This window comes from Pongo abelii, chromosome 17 (assembly GCF_028885655.2).
Source record: "Pongo abelii isolate AG06213 chromosome 17, NHGRI_mPonAbe1-v2.0_pri, whole genome shotgun sequence".
Taxonomy (NCBI): Eukaryota; Metazoa; Chordata; class Mammalia; order Primates; family Hominidae; genus Pongo; species Pongo abelii.
The window spans coordinates 47,682,039-47,696,529 of NC_072002.2; the positions used below are offsets into that span (position 1 = coordinate 47,682,039).

A 14,491-nucleotide genomic window follows, 5' to 3' on the forward strand; every position below is an offset into this window, starting at 1 on the left:
AGGTCTCCTTCATCCTCATAATAACCTCATTTTCTACCTTCCATTTCTGGAAATTAGAGTCTTATGCGAAGAGTGATTGATGTTCTCACTATAGTATTCAAGCTGTACTCATCATAAAATCCACTCAGTCCGATGTGCCTCAGTGATTCTAATCCTGGCATGTCCCAAATTGACTGAAGGTTGCAGAAGCACAGCAAAGTTGTCCATGAAACTCTACCAAAGTGCTTACTTGCAGTCCTTTTGACTCTAAGGACTCTATTGGGCTGGATTATAGTTGCAATCACTGATCTTAAATGGGAGACACAAAATATGCTCAGCGCCTCAATGAGAACAGTGTGATGTCCTCATTTCAATCGACCTTGAGGGAACAGAGAAATAATCCTGTTGTGTTTTGTTTCAATGCCAACCCACAGAGATGGTAAATATTTTTGATATCTTCATTTAAACTGCAATCTTTTAAATATCTTTTAAATGAAGCCTTATAATATCTTCCTCTAGAAACACAATCTCTTGTAAAAATGGCATGTTTCATTTATATATGGCATGTTCAGTCTATTCTACAATGTTCGACTCTCTCTCATATATATGTGTATGTGTGTATATATGTATATATGTATATATACACATACACACACATATATATAACAGTGACCTTTTTATGAGCACTAAAAATATGTGCCAGACATAAAGCTAAGCTAAAAATTTTTGATGCCACATTTTTTAATCCCCACAACAATCTTATAAAATGGGATTATTATCTTGATTTCATAGATGAGGAAATCAAGGTTTAGATAAATTATATAACTTGTCTAAGTCTATGGAACAGGTAGGTAGGAGAACAGAGACTTGAACTAAATCTCCCTGGTTATGGAGTATAAGCTGTGAAGGCTGTTTTTATATTTTAAAAGTATGGCAAAATAAAGAGAAATAGTACTAAAAATATATTTCAGGGCATCCCAAATGTTTTGCTTGTTTTTAAATTTTGAATGCTCCTTCATAATATCAGTGCTGGTATCCTATGTCTTTTAGTTTGCTTTGACCATACTCTGAACACATATACTTGCTATAACTATTTTTTTTGTGTTACAGTCCATCTTTCCTCTTTAGTTCATAAACATACACACACACACACACACACACACACACACACACATATATATAATAGTCAAAAGACCAAAAGAACAATCTAGTAAAAATTGCATATTGATCTCCTATCCAAATATCTTGATAAGGGCATGTTGGCCTTCCCTTTAGAAATAAGAAGGTTTTGATACACATTTAACAAACAAGCAGTCACTGTTACAGTCAAAACATTTGTTTTGCTTCATTAAATGTGGTGAAACAAGAATAGTAATGATTCCTTTTATATTTTTCTTGACTGTGCCACTCTCAACTTATTTATGGAATATTAATTAATTTTCATAGCACTCCTATGGTTTAGGTTGAATATATAACATATGGTAAAGTAATGGGAATCACGTACTATGAACTTAAATTTGCACTAAAATCTGTAAAAGACATGACATCCTAAGTAGCACAAGATTGAACCAAAATTCAGTGGTTCATGTTACACTTTTTATTTCATTGCAAGCATGGCATAAGTTAAAACTCTCAATTTTTAAGAATTTTACTCAGTTTAGGGTGACAGCATGATATAATCAAAAGACAGCTGAACTAGGTGTCTGTATTTTCTTGACTGAACTGATAACTAGCTGCACATCTTTAGCTAAAACAATTCAGTCTTTAGGTCTCAGATTTCTTACTTAATAAATTAATGTATTGGTAGGATGTTACATAAGATATTTTTCACCTAAAATTCCAAACATAAATCAAGGGAGCTCCTCCTTGTGAAGCCTGTGCACAAATGGTCAGTGTGAGTATATAAATAACTAAGCTCGGCAAGACTTTCATCCTCTCTGAACATGCCCCTGACTCCAACTTCCTTGCCCAGAATTAATGCATAAAAGACAAGGTCCTCCTGGCTCCAAGCCAGAGTTGAGGTTTGCTGAGACTCTGCAACATGAAACTTCCATTTGAGAAAAAATATCAACTAGTTGTTTGTGTGGGCAAACGAAATAGACTATGTTTATAAACTGTCAACTCTTACTGCTCAATGAATTTGATCCTTATATAATTTATTCACCCATCTCCAATAATTCAACATTTTATCACAAGAGTTCTTCCTTTTCTTCTGCTTTGTATATGTGCTTCCTTTATGTACATTACCCCAATTATTCTGTCATCCCTTTATCTCAATTCAGAATGCTTAGGAAAAACTCTGCTGAACACATATTTCCTTTTCACATTGTTATCCCTTTTAACATCTTGATTTTCTTTCCAAAATGTAACATAAGTCAGTGCTCTTGAGGTTAAAAATAATTTGTCCTCTATGCAAAGACTCTTTCATGATGAACATAAAGCATCTTTAATCTTTTATGGAAAACAAAGATCTCTTTAGTTTTGTTATACATGAGAAAAATAAAAACACCTTTCACTGACATTAGAGTTATCACATTTTCATTAGACCTTAAACTGGAGACATTTATCACTAAATATCCAGAATAATACACATAGACTCTCCGAGTCGGAAGTGGCTAAAAACTGCTTCTACTCTAACTTTAGTCAATGTGCAATGCCCCTGTTTGGTGTTTACTTACTGCCATTTTCTTCTGTTCAAAATCTGCAACTTCAATACAATTTTTTTTACTTGCCTTGTATATTCACAGGTCTCCCCACTACCTTGCCTGACCACTTCCTATAGCTATTATTCTATATCAAATTTTGCTTTGACTAGCAATTTTTTTAATGAACTGTTTATACTGGCAGCCGCAATATCCTCATCTGATCTCTTCTTCAAATTACAATTTATATACAAATATTAAGATCCATCTTACAAGGTTCCTTGCCTATGAGGAATACTCAGCTCTTTCAGACATTTGAGTGCACTTATAGCAGTTTTCATTTCTAAGAATGGATCACATTGCACTCTGCTGTTATCACATTTATGTTTTCCTATCTATCTTCCCCATGAAGTTCTTTCCAGAGAACAACTATAGTAAGTGCCTTAAACAATTATTGAATAAATGAATAAACAAATCCTCTATCATTTTTTAAACTTTTTACCTGGCTGTAATCTGATTTTTGTTCTCTCCCTGAAAAATTCATTCTTACATCCCACTAAGCAGTATATCAACTACCATCCACAAAGGAGTAACTGATATGGAATTACTTCTCCAGTTATAAGCAACTCTAAATCTGGATTTTAAAATATGAGACAACTGATTTCGGACTTCGAAAAATGGGCAGTTCAAGGTTTTCATTTCTGAGAAAAGGGAAATTGATAAGGTGGAGTCCCACAATCACCAAGCTCTCTGCCAAGGGACAGCTTCCCAACTGCAATAAAGAGATCTGAGAGAAAAACAGAGCACAGTAATCCCGCTGAGTTGAAAAGTAAATATGAGTTTCATGGACAGTGGAAACATCTGGAAGAGGGCAGGAACTCAAGAAGACAGAGCAATGCAGAGAAGAGCCTCAGAAACCCACGTGGGAGGCCCCTCTGACATATGGCATAGAATCCCTGACCAATAACTTCTACCCAGAATGTGCAGAGAAAATTCACAACTTAATATTCAGAAAATAGGCATAAGACTTGGACTCTTCACAAAAGACAATATACAAATGACTAATGCAATGTGAAAAGATGCTTAACATTATTACTCATAGTCATCAAGAAAATGCAAATTTAACTAACAGTTCAATACAACTTCACATACACACTATAATGTCTAAAATTTTAAAGGTTGGCAATGACCAGTATCACAGAGGATATAGAACAACTGGAATTTATACATTGCTAGTGGAAATGTAAAATTGTTTAAACACTTTGGAAAACAATTTGGCAATTTCTTATAAAAGTTAAACCTACCATATTACTCAGCATTCCTCTTCTTTATATTTCCCCATGACAAATAAAAATATGTCCACAAAAAGAATTGCAGGTGAATATTCATAATAGCTTTTTTGATGATAGTCAAAAATTGAAAAAATCTCAAATTTCCATTGAAGGCTAAATAAATTGTGCAATATTATACAAGGGAACAGTATTGATCAATAAAAATGAACAAACTACTGATATATGAAACAGCATGGATGAATATTACAATTTCCTAAGTCTGGAAAAGTTGGGCACAAAGGAGTACAAGTGGCATAATTTCATTTATTTGAAATGTTAGAATGGTAAAACTAAAATCATACTGGAGTTGTGGGAGTGAGTTAAAGGAATCTTGTCTGTAGAGGGGGCATGAATGAACTTTCTGGAAAGATGGAAATTTCTATACAGTGTTTGAGGTGGTGGTTAAATGGATGTGTGTGTTTGTCAAAAGTCATTCACTTGTACACTGTGAATGAGTGGATTTTATTGCATTTAAATTGTACCTCCATATATCTGTTTTATAAAAAAGACCACTAAGCATATCCTAGTGACAGAACTCAATAACCTTGCATTGTTCTCCTACTTTAACTTTTTATACTAAAAAACATTGTAGACAGCCCTTCCTTGAAATGTTCTTTTAATAACTTTCTCTAGCTTCCTGTTCACCTATTTTTCCTCATATTCCTTAAACATGACTATTTGATAAGAAATAATCTTTTCCTCTACATTTTCTCCTTTGATCATCTCATTTAAGTGCTTAACTCTCAACTAAACAGCTTTAGAGTTAACCTTGTCCTGAGCTCCTTGCCAAATGTACAAATTTCCCAAATCTGTCCTTCCTAGACTCCCATCCTGGCATTGACAGTAAGGAAGGGAGGTCTGGGCCTGCAGAATCCTATGCAGAATGGGAGAAGCATGATAGATAAAACTAAAATGTACCCATTGAGAAGCTGATATACCACAAACAAGGAAATACATTCACAACAGTAAATTAAAATGCCAAAGCAAAAAGGCTATGGAACAAAAGGGACACATTTGTATGATCAGACATAAAGCTGGAAGGGATAAAGGAGGCATCCACAGGAGCTTCAATATGGAAGGGATCTGATACAGTACAAGCAGTGAAAATGATGCCTGGTACAGAGGATCCTCAGAAATGATTTGAAAAGCAAAAGAACTGTTATTAGTGGAAGGTATCCAAGTTACTGGTGGTAAATCTATACTGGTCTGCAGCCACTTCAATTCTTGCCTCCTCAGACAAAATAATTCGACTGAGAAGCATAAGGCAGAAGGATAGACCAAGGCAAGTTTCAGAACAGGAATGGAAGTTTTATTAAAAAGCTTTAGGACAGTAAGGAAAGGAAGGAAAGAAAAGAAGAAAAGTACAGCTTGGATAAAGGCCAAGAAGGCGACTTGAGAAACCAAGTGCGCAGCTTGACTTATGGACTTGAGTTTTTATACGTTGGCATACTTCCAAGATACTGCATTACTTCTCCCCACTCCTGAGATTTTATCGGGAAGCTGATGATGAGTTTAAGGTGTTTTCTATTAGGAGACTGCCTTTCTCTGGCACTGGCTGTGAGCAGTTATTACTTTAGATAAACAGTTAACAACTGCTTGACCATCACCTGATGGTCACCCAACACTCCTGGTGTGTTGGGGGAGGGGCGGGGAGGGCGTGGGCAGGATGGGAGAGCCCTCTTTTGCCCTGCTCATACCTGAGAGGCTACCTACTGTAACAGAATGATAAGAAAGTAAAGATGTTTCAAAATAAAACTTTTAATTAGGCTTCCCTCTGTCCACAATCTGTTTGGATTCTTTTTTTCTTTTTTATAATTTTGACTTTCATTTTAGATTCAGGGAATGCATATGCAGGTTTGTTACACAGGTATATGGTGTAATGCTGAGGTTTGGGGTATGATTGCTTCTGTCACCCAGGTATTGAGCATAGTACATAATGGTTAGTTTTTTAACCTTTGGCCCCCTCCCTCTCTCTTCCCTATAGTAATCCCTAGTGTCTATTGATGCCATCTTTATGTCCATGAGTACCCATTGTTTAGCTCCGAACTTATAAGTGAGAACATGAAATATTTGGTTTTCTGTTCCTGTGCTAACCCACTTAGGATAATGGCTTCCAGTTGCATCCATGTTGCTGCAGATAACTTGATTTCATTCTGTTCTATAGCAGTATAGTTTTTCATGGTGTATATGCACCACATTTTCTTTATCCAATCCACCATTGATGGACACCTAGATTGATTCTATGTCTTTGCTATTGTGAATAATGCTGTGATGAACAAACGAGTGCATTGTCTTTTTGGTAGAATGATTTATTTTCTTTTGGATATACATCCAGTAACAGGATTGCTGGGTTGAATGCTAGTTCAGCTCTTAGTTATTTGACAAATCTCCAAACTGCTTTCCATAGTGGCTAAACTAATTTACATTCCCACCAACAGTGTATAACAATTTTCTTTTCTCTGCAGAGTTGCCAGCATCTGTTGTTTTTGGCTTTTTAGTAATAGCCATTCTGACTGGTATGAGATGCTATCTCATTGTGGTTTTCATTTGCATTTCTCTAATGATGAGTGATATTGAACATTTTTTCACATGCTTGTTGGCCATGTGTACGTTTTCTTTTGAAAAGTGTTTATGTCTTTTGCCCACTTCTTAATAGGGTTGTTTTATGCTTGTAAATTTTTTTAAGTTCCTTATAGATTCAGGATATTAGGCTTTTGTCAGATGCATAGTTTGTGAATATTTTCTCCCATTCTGTAGGTTGCCTGTTTACTCTGTTGGTAGTTTCTTTTGCTGTCCAAAAGACTTTTAGTTTAATTAAATCCCACTTGTCAATGTTTTGTTTTCCTGTAATTGCTTTTCAGGACTTAGTCACAAATTCTCTCCCAAGACTGATACCCAGAATGGTGTTTCCTAGGTTCTCTTTTAGGATTCTTATAGTTTGAGGTCTTACATTTAAATCGTTAGTTTATTTTAAGTTAATTTTTGTATACAGTGAAAGGGAGGGGTCCAATTTCAATCTTCTGCCTATGGCTAGCTAGCTATCTCAGCACCATTTACTGAATAGGGAATGCTTTCCCCATTGCTTATGTTTGTTGACTTTGACAAAAATGAGATGGATGCAGGTGTGAGGTTTTACTTCTAGGTTCTCCATTCTGTTCCATTGATCTATACATCCATTTTTGTACCAGGACCACGCTGTTTTAGTTACTGTAGCTATGTAGTATAAAGACAGGTACAATGATGCCTCCAGCTTTGTTCTTTTTGGTTAGAATTGCTTAGACTGTTTCAGTTCTTCTTTGGTTCTGTATGAATTTTAAAATAGTTTTTTTTCTAGTTCTGTAAAAAATGACATTGGTAACTTTATAGAAATAGCATTGAATATGTAGATTGCTTTGAGCCATACGGCCATTTAATCGACATTGATTCTTTCAATCCATGAGCATAGAATATTTTTCCATTTGTCTGTGTCATCTATGATTTCTTTCAGCAGTGTTTCGTACTTCTCTCTGTAGAGATCTTTCACCTCCTGGTTAGAGGCATTCTTAGATATTTTATTATTTTGTGACTATTGGAAATGGAACAGCATTCTTGATTTGCTTTTCAGCGTGAACATTCTTAGTATATAGAATTGCTGCTGAATTTTGTACATTAATTTTGTACTGTGAAACTTTACTGCTTATGAGTTCTAGAAGCCTTTTGGTAGGGTCTTTAGGGTTTTCTAGGTATACAATCCTATTGTCAGCAAAGGGACAATGACTTCTTTTTGACATCTTCCTGTTTGGATGCCTTTTATTTCTTTCTCTCACCTGATTACTATGGCAAGGACTTCCAATACTATGTTGAATAGTAGTCAGAATGGGCATGCTCATCTTCTCCCAGTTCTAAAGGGGAATTCTTCCATTTTTGCTCATTCAGTATGATGCTGGCTGTGGGTCTGTCATAGATGGCTCTTATTATTTTGAGGTATATTCATTTTATACCTAGTTTCTTGAACATTTTTATCATGAAGTGATGTTGGATTTTATCAAAAGCTTTTTCCACATCTACTGAGATGATTCATAATGTTTTTGTTTTTCATTCAATTTATGTGGTGAATTACTTTATTGATTTGCATATGTTGAACCAAATTTGCATCCCAGGAATAAAGCCTTACTTGATCACAGTGAATTAACTTTTTGATGTGCCGCTGGATTCAGTTTGCTAGTATTTTGTTGAGGATTTTAGTATTTATGTTCATCAGGGATATTGGCCTGTTGTTTTCTTTTTTCATTGTGTCTTTGCAAGGTTTTGGTATCAGGGTGATGTTGGCTTTGTAGAATTAGTTTGGGAGGAGTCTTTCCCCTTTGATATTTTGTAATAGTTTCAGTAGGATTAGTTTCTTCTCATCTGGAGATGCTGGCAACTCTAAATTTTGTAAATATTTTCATGCAGGTAGGAGTTTTTCTTTTTATTTATTTTTATTTCTTTGCTATATATATATATATATACACACACATATATATATATATCTTTCCATTTCCCTAATCCCCTCCCTAGGAGTGTGATTGTAGAGAATGGTGTGTAGGGTCTTTTGGTTTTGGTTCTATAGTGCTATGCACCTCTGTCAGCAGGTTTTCTATTAGGCTGTGCAATTCAATACAATAGATGCCTACAAGCCAATAGATGCCACTTATGGGTAGCAGCCAGCTGTGGCCAACGTTGCTGGGTATACACTTGATTCTTGTTTACTGGGAGAAGCTCTTTGTTGCTTTATGCAATAGGATGATTCCTGGAGTATACAGTCTGAGTTCCCTCTAGATGGGCAGGAAACTCTGGCAGGTCCACCTATAGGTCCCCCAGTGGCCAGAATAAGCACTAGAACTGAGTGCTTACTAGAAAATCCAGTAGGCAGCCTCTAGGTACCCAGAGGTGTGCCTAGACAGGGAGCAGGAAACTTCCTCCTTCCTAAGTTCTCTGCAAGGTGGAGGGTGGCTTAAACTCCAACTCTAGGTGATTGGGGTGTTCCAGATGTCTGAAGATCTGCCTTTGCATGAAGCAAAGTGAACCCCCAAACAAGATCTCTGCACAAGAAAGGTAGGGTGGATCAGGCTGCTGTTCCAGGTGAGTGGGTGCTCCAAATGCCTGGAGATCTGCCTAAGTGATCTCCAGGGATCTCACTAAGAGTAGTGAGAGCCCTACTGCACCATGATCTATGCATGGGAAGGGTAGTACAACTCAGGCTGCTAATCCAGGTGAGGGTGTATTTTGAATGCCTGGAGAACTGGCTGGGTGTGGAGCAGAGAGGGCTGCACTGTACCACAATGTATATCTATAAAGAGAAGGCCAGCTTAGGCTGCTGGTCCAGGCAAGTGGGTACTCTGAATGACTGGATTTCTATCCGGGGGTGGAATGCAGAGGGTCCTGCTGCACCACAGTCTCAGGAAAGCAGGATGGGGCACCCAGCATAGATAGATACAACCAGTTCCAGGTTGCCAAGCTGATCCTGATTGCAAGTCTCATCATCCAGGAGAAGCTGGACTGTGGTAGCTCTGCTCCTGCCCCCGGCCTGTGATGAGGGAGAACACAATTCCAGCACCTACTAATTAAGCACTTTCCATATTTCTGGCTGTAGAGGCACATATCCTGCTCCAGAGAAAGCAAAGTAGTACTCCAATTTCTGGTCTGAGACTAACATGCCTGTGCAGACACGTTGCTGAGTCACCAAAGAATGGCTGAGTTTGTGTGCACCCAGATTAAAAATGGCCTCCTGCTCTCAGTGCTGGGTCTAAGAAAGTACCTGCAGCTTTTCCCAGTGTCTTTCCCTCACAGTGTCTCTATGCCTCTTTCCAAGTTAGCTCCAGGGCTTGGGGGAAACAAAGTGTGCTCCTTCAGCCTGGGTTGCTCAGATCCCTAGTGGAAAGGTAAATCACAGAGGGAGCCTTTCTGACTCTCCTGTGTACTGGAGTTTCACTCACTTTTAACACCCAGATGCCATCATGGAGGCTGTTAGCCTGCATTCTCCTCCCTGGGAATTGCAATGTCCTTCACATTCTGGTGGATTCTCATATTCCTTCTTGAATTAACACTCAGAGAGTTGATCTTTATGCACTATCTTGCTTTTTCCAAGTGGCCAAGGCATGCTAAGAGCCCCTAATCTGCCATCTTGAAGAAAAAGCAACAACTTTATTTGGTTTTAAACATTCGGATTTAGTCAAGGCCAGAAAGCCAGAGATAGTCTTAAAGGGACCAACTTCATTCACACATCTAGGCATGTCTACTATCTGTAAAACTAAACTCATCTCCCCTCCATTTAACCTCTTTTCTTTTTACATCTCTATTGCAGTTATGAAAGTTTGGAACAGTTAAATCACATTTGAATCCTCCATCTTCTCATTCAAGTTCCTATATTAATATAGAAAGAATAGTCAGTCCCTGTAAGTATTAGTCAGTCACCAAATCTTAACACTTATTTTGTAATATGTCTCTAATCTCTTTCATATTCATTGATCTTAATTAGATCAGGACCTTGTTACAATAAGCCTGAACAATAGTAATAAGAAAATCAGTTTCTAAGTGCCTGGAGAGCCAGCTGGGTGTGGAGCAGAGAGGGCCCCACTCCACCACAATAGCCAGAAAATTCCTGTAGCCAAATAATTCTGTGTTGCATGCTCAGACTTTGTAAGCAAAGAATTTAGTCAGTAACTTCCCTACTCTGGTTTTATATATATATAACCAGACACTGAGAAAATGAAGTTAATACTCTTGAGCCTGAAATTCAAAATCCTTCTTAATTGCACCTCAGTCATTTCTACCTTTCTCTGAACCATCTTCACATTCCTGAATTCTCCCTATGCTATAGACAAATACATCTATGCTTTCTAAATCTTGTGTTATTTTCTCATTGTTGACACATTCTATTCTACTTTCTTAAATTTTATCCTCGCCTTTTTTTCCATATACAAATGCATTCTTTAAAATTCAGTTCAAATCTCTCCTGATCCATTAACCTTTTTCTTAATGCTTGGAGACCATGCAGATTGGTCTTAGTCAAAATACTGAAGATATCTGTCATCCATGGTGTTCATTTGGCATGTACTTCCTTGTGTCATCTCCACTGATACACTATGTAACTATTATTTTATGTTGTATTGTAAAAATTGTTGTATACATTTATATTCTATTTATTTTTCTTTCAATTTATGATTATCCTTCACATATTTTATTTGGCCTACAAGATTTTACACTTTTTGTGAGGGTTGTTTCTTAAATATCTCTGTACCACAATAGCACATAGATATTCCAGTATCTTGAATTAATTGGTTCATAAGTCACTTATTTGCCGTCTTATAAATCTGTTCGAAATTCACTATGGGCAGTAAACTCTAAGTCAAGCAAGATCTTAAACTTGTATTCAAGATTTCTATTGGACATACACAGATGAAAGAATCAAAATGGTAACTTACTTCAATTTAATCTCATAAAACTGAAAAATTCCCAGAGTAGTAATTTCTCAAAATCAAGATTGAAATTTTTGATAAAGAGTTCTTCACCAGAATGACCTAAAAATAAACAAGTATGAACCCCAACAGATATATGTATACATTTCCTCATCTCTTTCCACCACTTTCCATATTGAGTGTTCGAAACACTTTCAGAGATAATGTTTATAGATTCTCACTGTACAAGTCTTTAATTCTGGAACTATAAAGTACACATCCAATTGACAGGAGCCAAGATGGCTGAATAGAAACAGCCATCTTGGAGTTTACAGCTCCCAGTAAGACCAACATGGAAGGCGGGTGATTTCTGCATTTCCAACTGAGATACCCAGTTCATCTCATTGTGACTGACTAGGCAGTGGGTGTGACCCATGGAGAGTGAGCAGAAGCAGGGTGGAGCGTTGCTTCACCTGGGAACTGCAGTGGGTGAGGTGACCTCCCTCCCCATGCCAAGGGAAGTGGTGAGGGAATGTGCTACCCAGTGGGGGTACTATACTTTTCCCACGGATTTTTGCAATCCACAGATGAGGAGATTCCCTCATGAGCCTACACCACCAGGGCCCTGGGTCTCAAGCACAAAACTGGGTGGCTGTTTGGGCAGGCACTGAGCTGCAGGAGTTTTTACATACTCCACCAGCACCTGGAACTCCAGTGAGACAGGAGAACCATCCACTCACACGAAAAGGGGGCTGAAGCCAGGGAGCCAGCGGTCTTGCTCGGCAGGTCCCACTTCCACGGTGCCCAGCAAGCTGAGAACCACTGGCTTGAAATTCCCACTGCCAGCACAGCAGTCTGGAGTTGCCCTGGGATGACTGAGTTCCCAGGAGGCGGGGGCAGGGGAGGGGGTAGCGGGGAGGGATGACTGCCATTTCTGTGGCTTTAGTAGGCTGTTTTCCCCTAACAGTGCTAAGGAGATGAGGACAGTTGGACTTGGTGGAATTCCCCACAGTGCAGCAAAGCAGCTGTGGCCAGACTGCTTCTTTAGATCCCTCCTCACTGGGCATGGACAGGGCCTCTCTGCAGGAGTTCCAGCACCAGTCAGGGGCTTACAGATAGAATTCTCATTTCCCTGGGAAAGAGCACCTTGGGGAAGGGGTGGCTGTGGTCTCAGGTTCAGTGGACTTAATATTTCCTGCCTGGCAGCTCTGAAGAGATCAGCTGATCCTGACAAGGGGGATTCCCCCAGCATAGCACACCAGCTCCACTAAGGGACAGATGACCCCTCAAGTGGGTCCTTGACCCTCATGCCTCCTGACTGGGTGAGACCTCCCAACTAGGGTTGCCAGACACCTCATACAGGGGAGTTTTGTGTGGCATCAGGTCAGTGCCCCTGTGGGACAAAGCTTCCAGAGGAAAGAACAGGAAGCAATCTTTGCTATTCTGCAGCCTCCACTGGTGATACCCAGGCAAACAGAGTCTGGAGTGGACACCCAGCAAACTGCAGCAGACTTGCATAAGAGGGGCCTGACTATTAGAAGAAAAACAAACAAACAAAAAGCAAAAACAACAATATCAACAAAAAAGACCCCACAAAATCCCCATCCAAAGGTTATCAGCCTCAAAGATCAATGGTAGATAAATCCATGAAGATGAAGAAAAGCCAATGCAAAAACACTGAAAATCCTCAAAGCTGGAATGCCTATTCTCCTCCAAATAATCACAACACTTCTGCAGCAAGGGCACAGACTGGGGCCAAAGCTGAGATGGATGAACTGACAGAAGTAGGCTTCACAAAGTGGGTAATAATGAATTTCGCTGAGCTAAAGGATTATGTTCTAACACAATGCAAAGAAGCTAAGAACCATGATAAAAGATTACAGGAGCTGTTAACTTGCATAACCAGTTTAGAGAGGGAAATAAATGACCTGATGGAGCTGAAAAACACAGCACGGGAACTTCATGATGCAAACGTAAGTATCAATAGCTGAATCAATCAAGCAGAAGAGAGAATATCAGAGCTTGAAGACTATCTTGCAGAAATAAGGCAGACAAACAAGACTAGATAAAAAAGAATGAAATAAAACAAACAAAACCTCTGAGAACTATGGGATTACGTAAAGAGACCAAACCTATGACTGATTAGAGTACCTGAAATAGATGGGGAGAATGGAACCAAGTTGGAAAACACACTTCAGGACACCATCCAGAAGAACTTCCCCAATCTAGCAAGACAGGCCAATTTTCAAATTCAGGAAATCCAGAGAACCCCAGCAAGATATTCTGAAAAGATTTACCCCCAAGACACATAATCATCAGATTCTCCAAGGTCAAAATGAAGGAAAAAATGTTAAGGGCAGCCAGAGAGAAAAGCAAGGTCATCTACAAAGGGCAGCCCATCAGACTAACCGAGTACCTCTCTGTGGAAACCCTAAAAGCCGGAAGAGATTGGGGGCCAACATTCAACATTCTGAAAGAAAAGAAATTCCAACCCAGAATTTCATATCAGGCCAAACTAAGCTTCATAAGTGAAGGATAAATATAATCTTTTTTAGACAAGCAACTGCTGAGGAATTTTGTGAACACCAGGTCTGCCTTGCAAGAGCTTCTGAAGGAAACACTAAACATAGATAGGAAAAACCATTATCATCCACTATGAAAACACACTGAAGTACACAGACCAACAACTCTATGAGGCAACTATATTAACAAGTTTGCAAAATTAACCAGCCAGCATCATGATGACAGGATCAAATTCACACGTAACAATATAAACCTTAAATATAAATAGGCTAAATGCCCCAATTAAAAAACACAGAATGGCAAGCTGGATACAAAGATGGGACCCATCAGTGTGCTGTATTCAAGAAACACATCTCACATGCAAAGATGCACATAGACTCGAAATAAAGGGACGGAGGAAAATTTACCAAGCAAATTTGAAAGCAGAAGAATGCAGAGGTTGCAATTGTAGTTTCTGAAAAAATAGACTTTAAATCAACAAAGGTCAAAACAGACAAAGAAGGGCATAACATAATGTTAAAGGGTTCAATTCAACAAGAAGAGCTAACTATCCTAAATATATATGTACCCAATACAGGAGCACTGAGATTCATAAAACAAG

At 38.4% G+C, this 14,491-nt stretch overlaps 1 protein-coding gene across 7 annotated transcripts in view; it reads right to left on the reverse strand.

Moving 5' to 3' along the window:
* CCDC178 (coiled-coil domain containing 178) overlaps positions 1 to 14,491 on the reverse strand; it is a 516,828-nt gene that overhangs the window by 444,265 nt on the left and 58,072 nt on the right. The window lies entirely within an intron of this gene.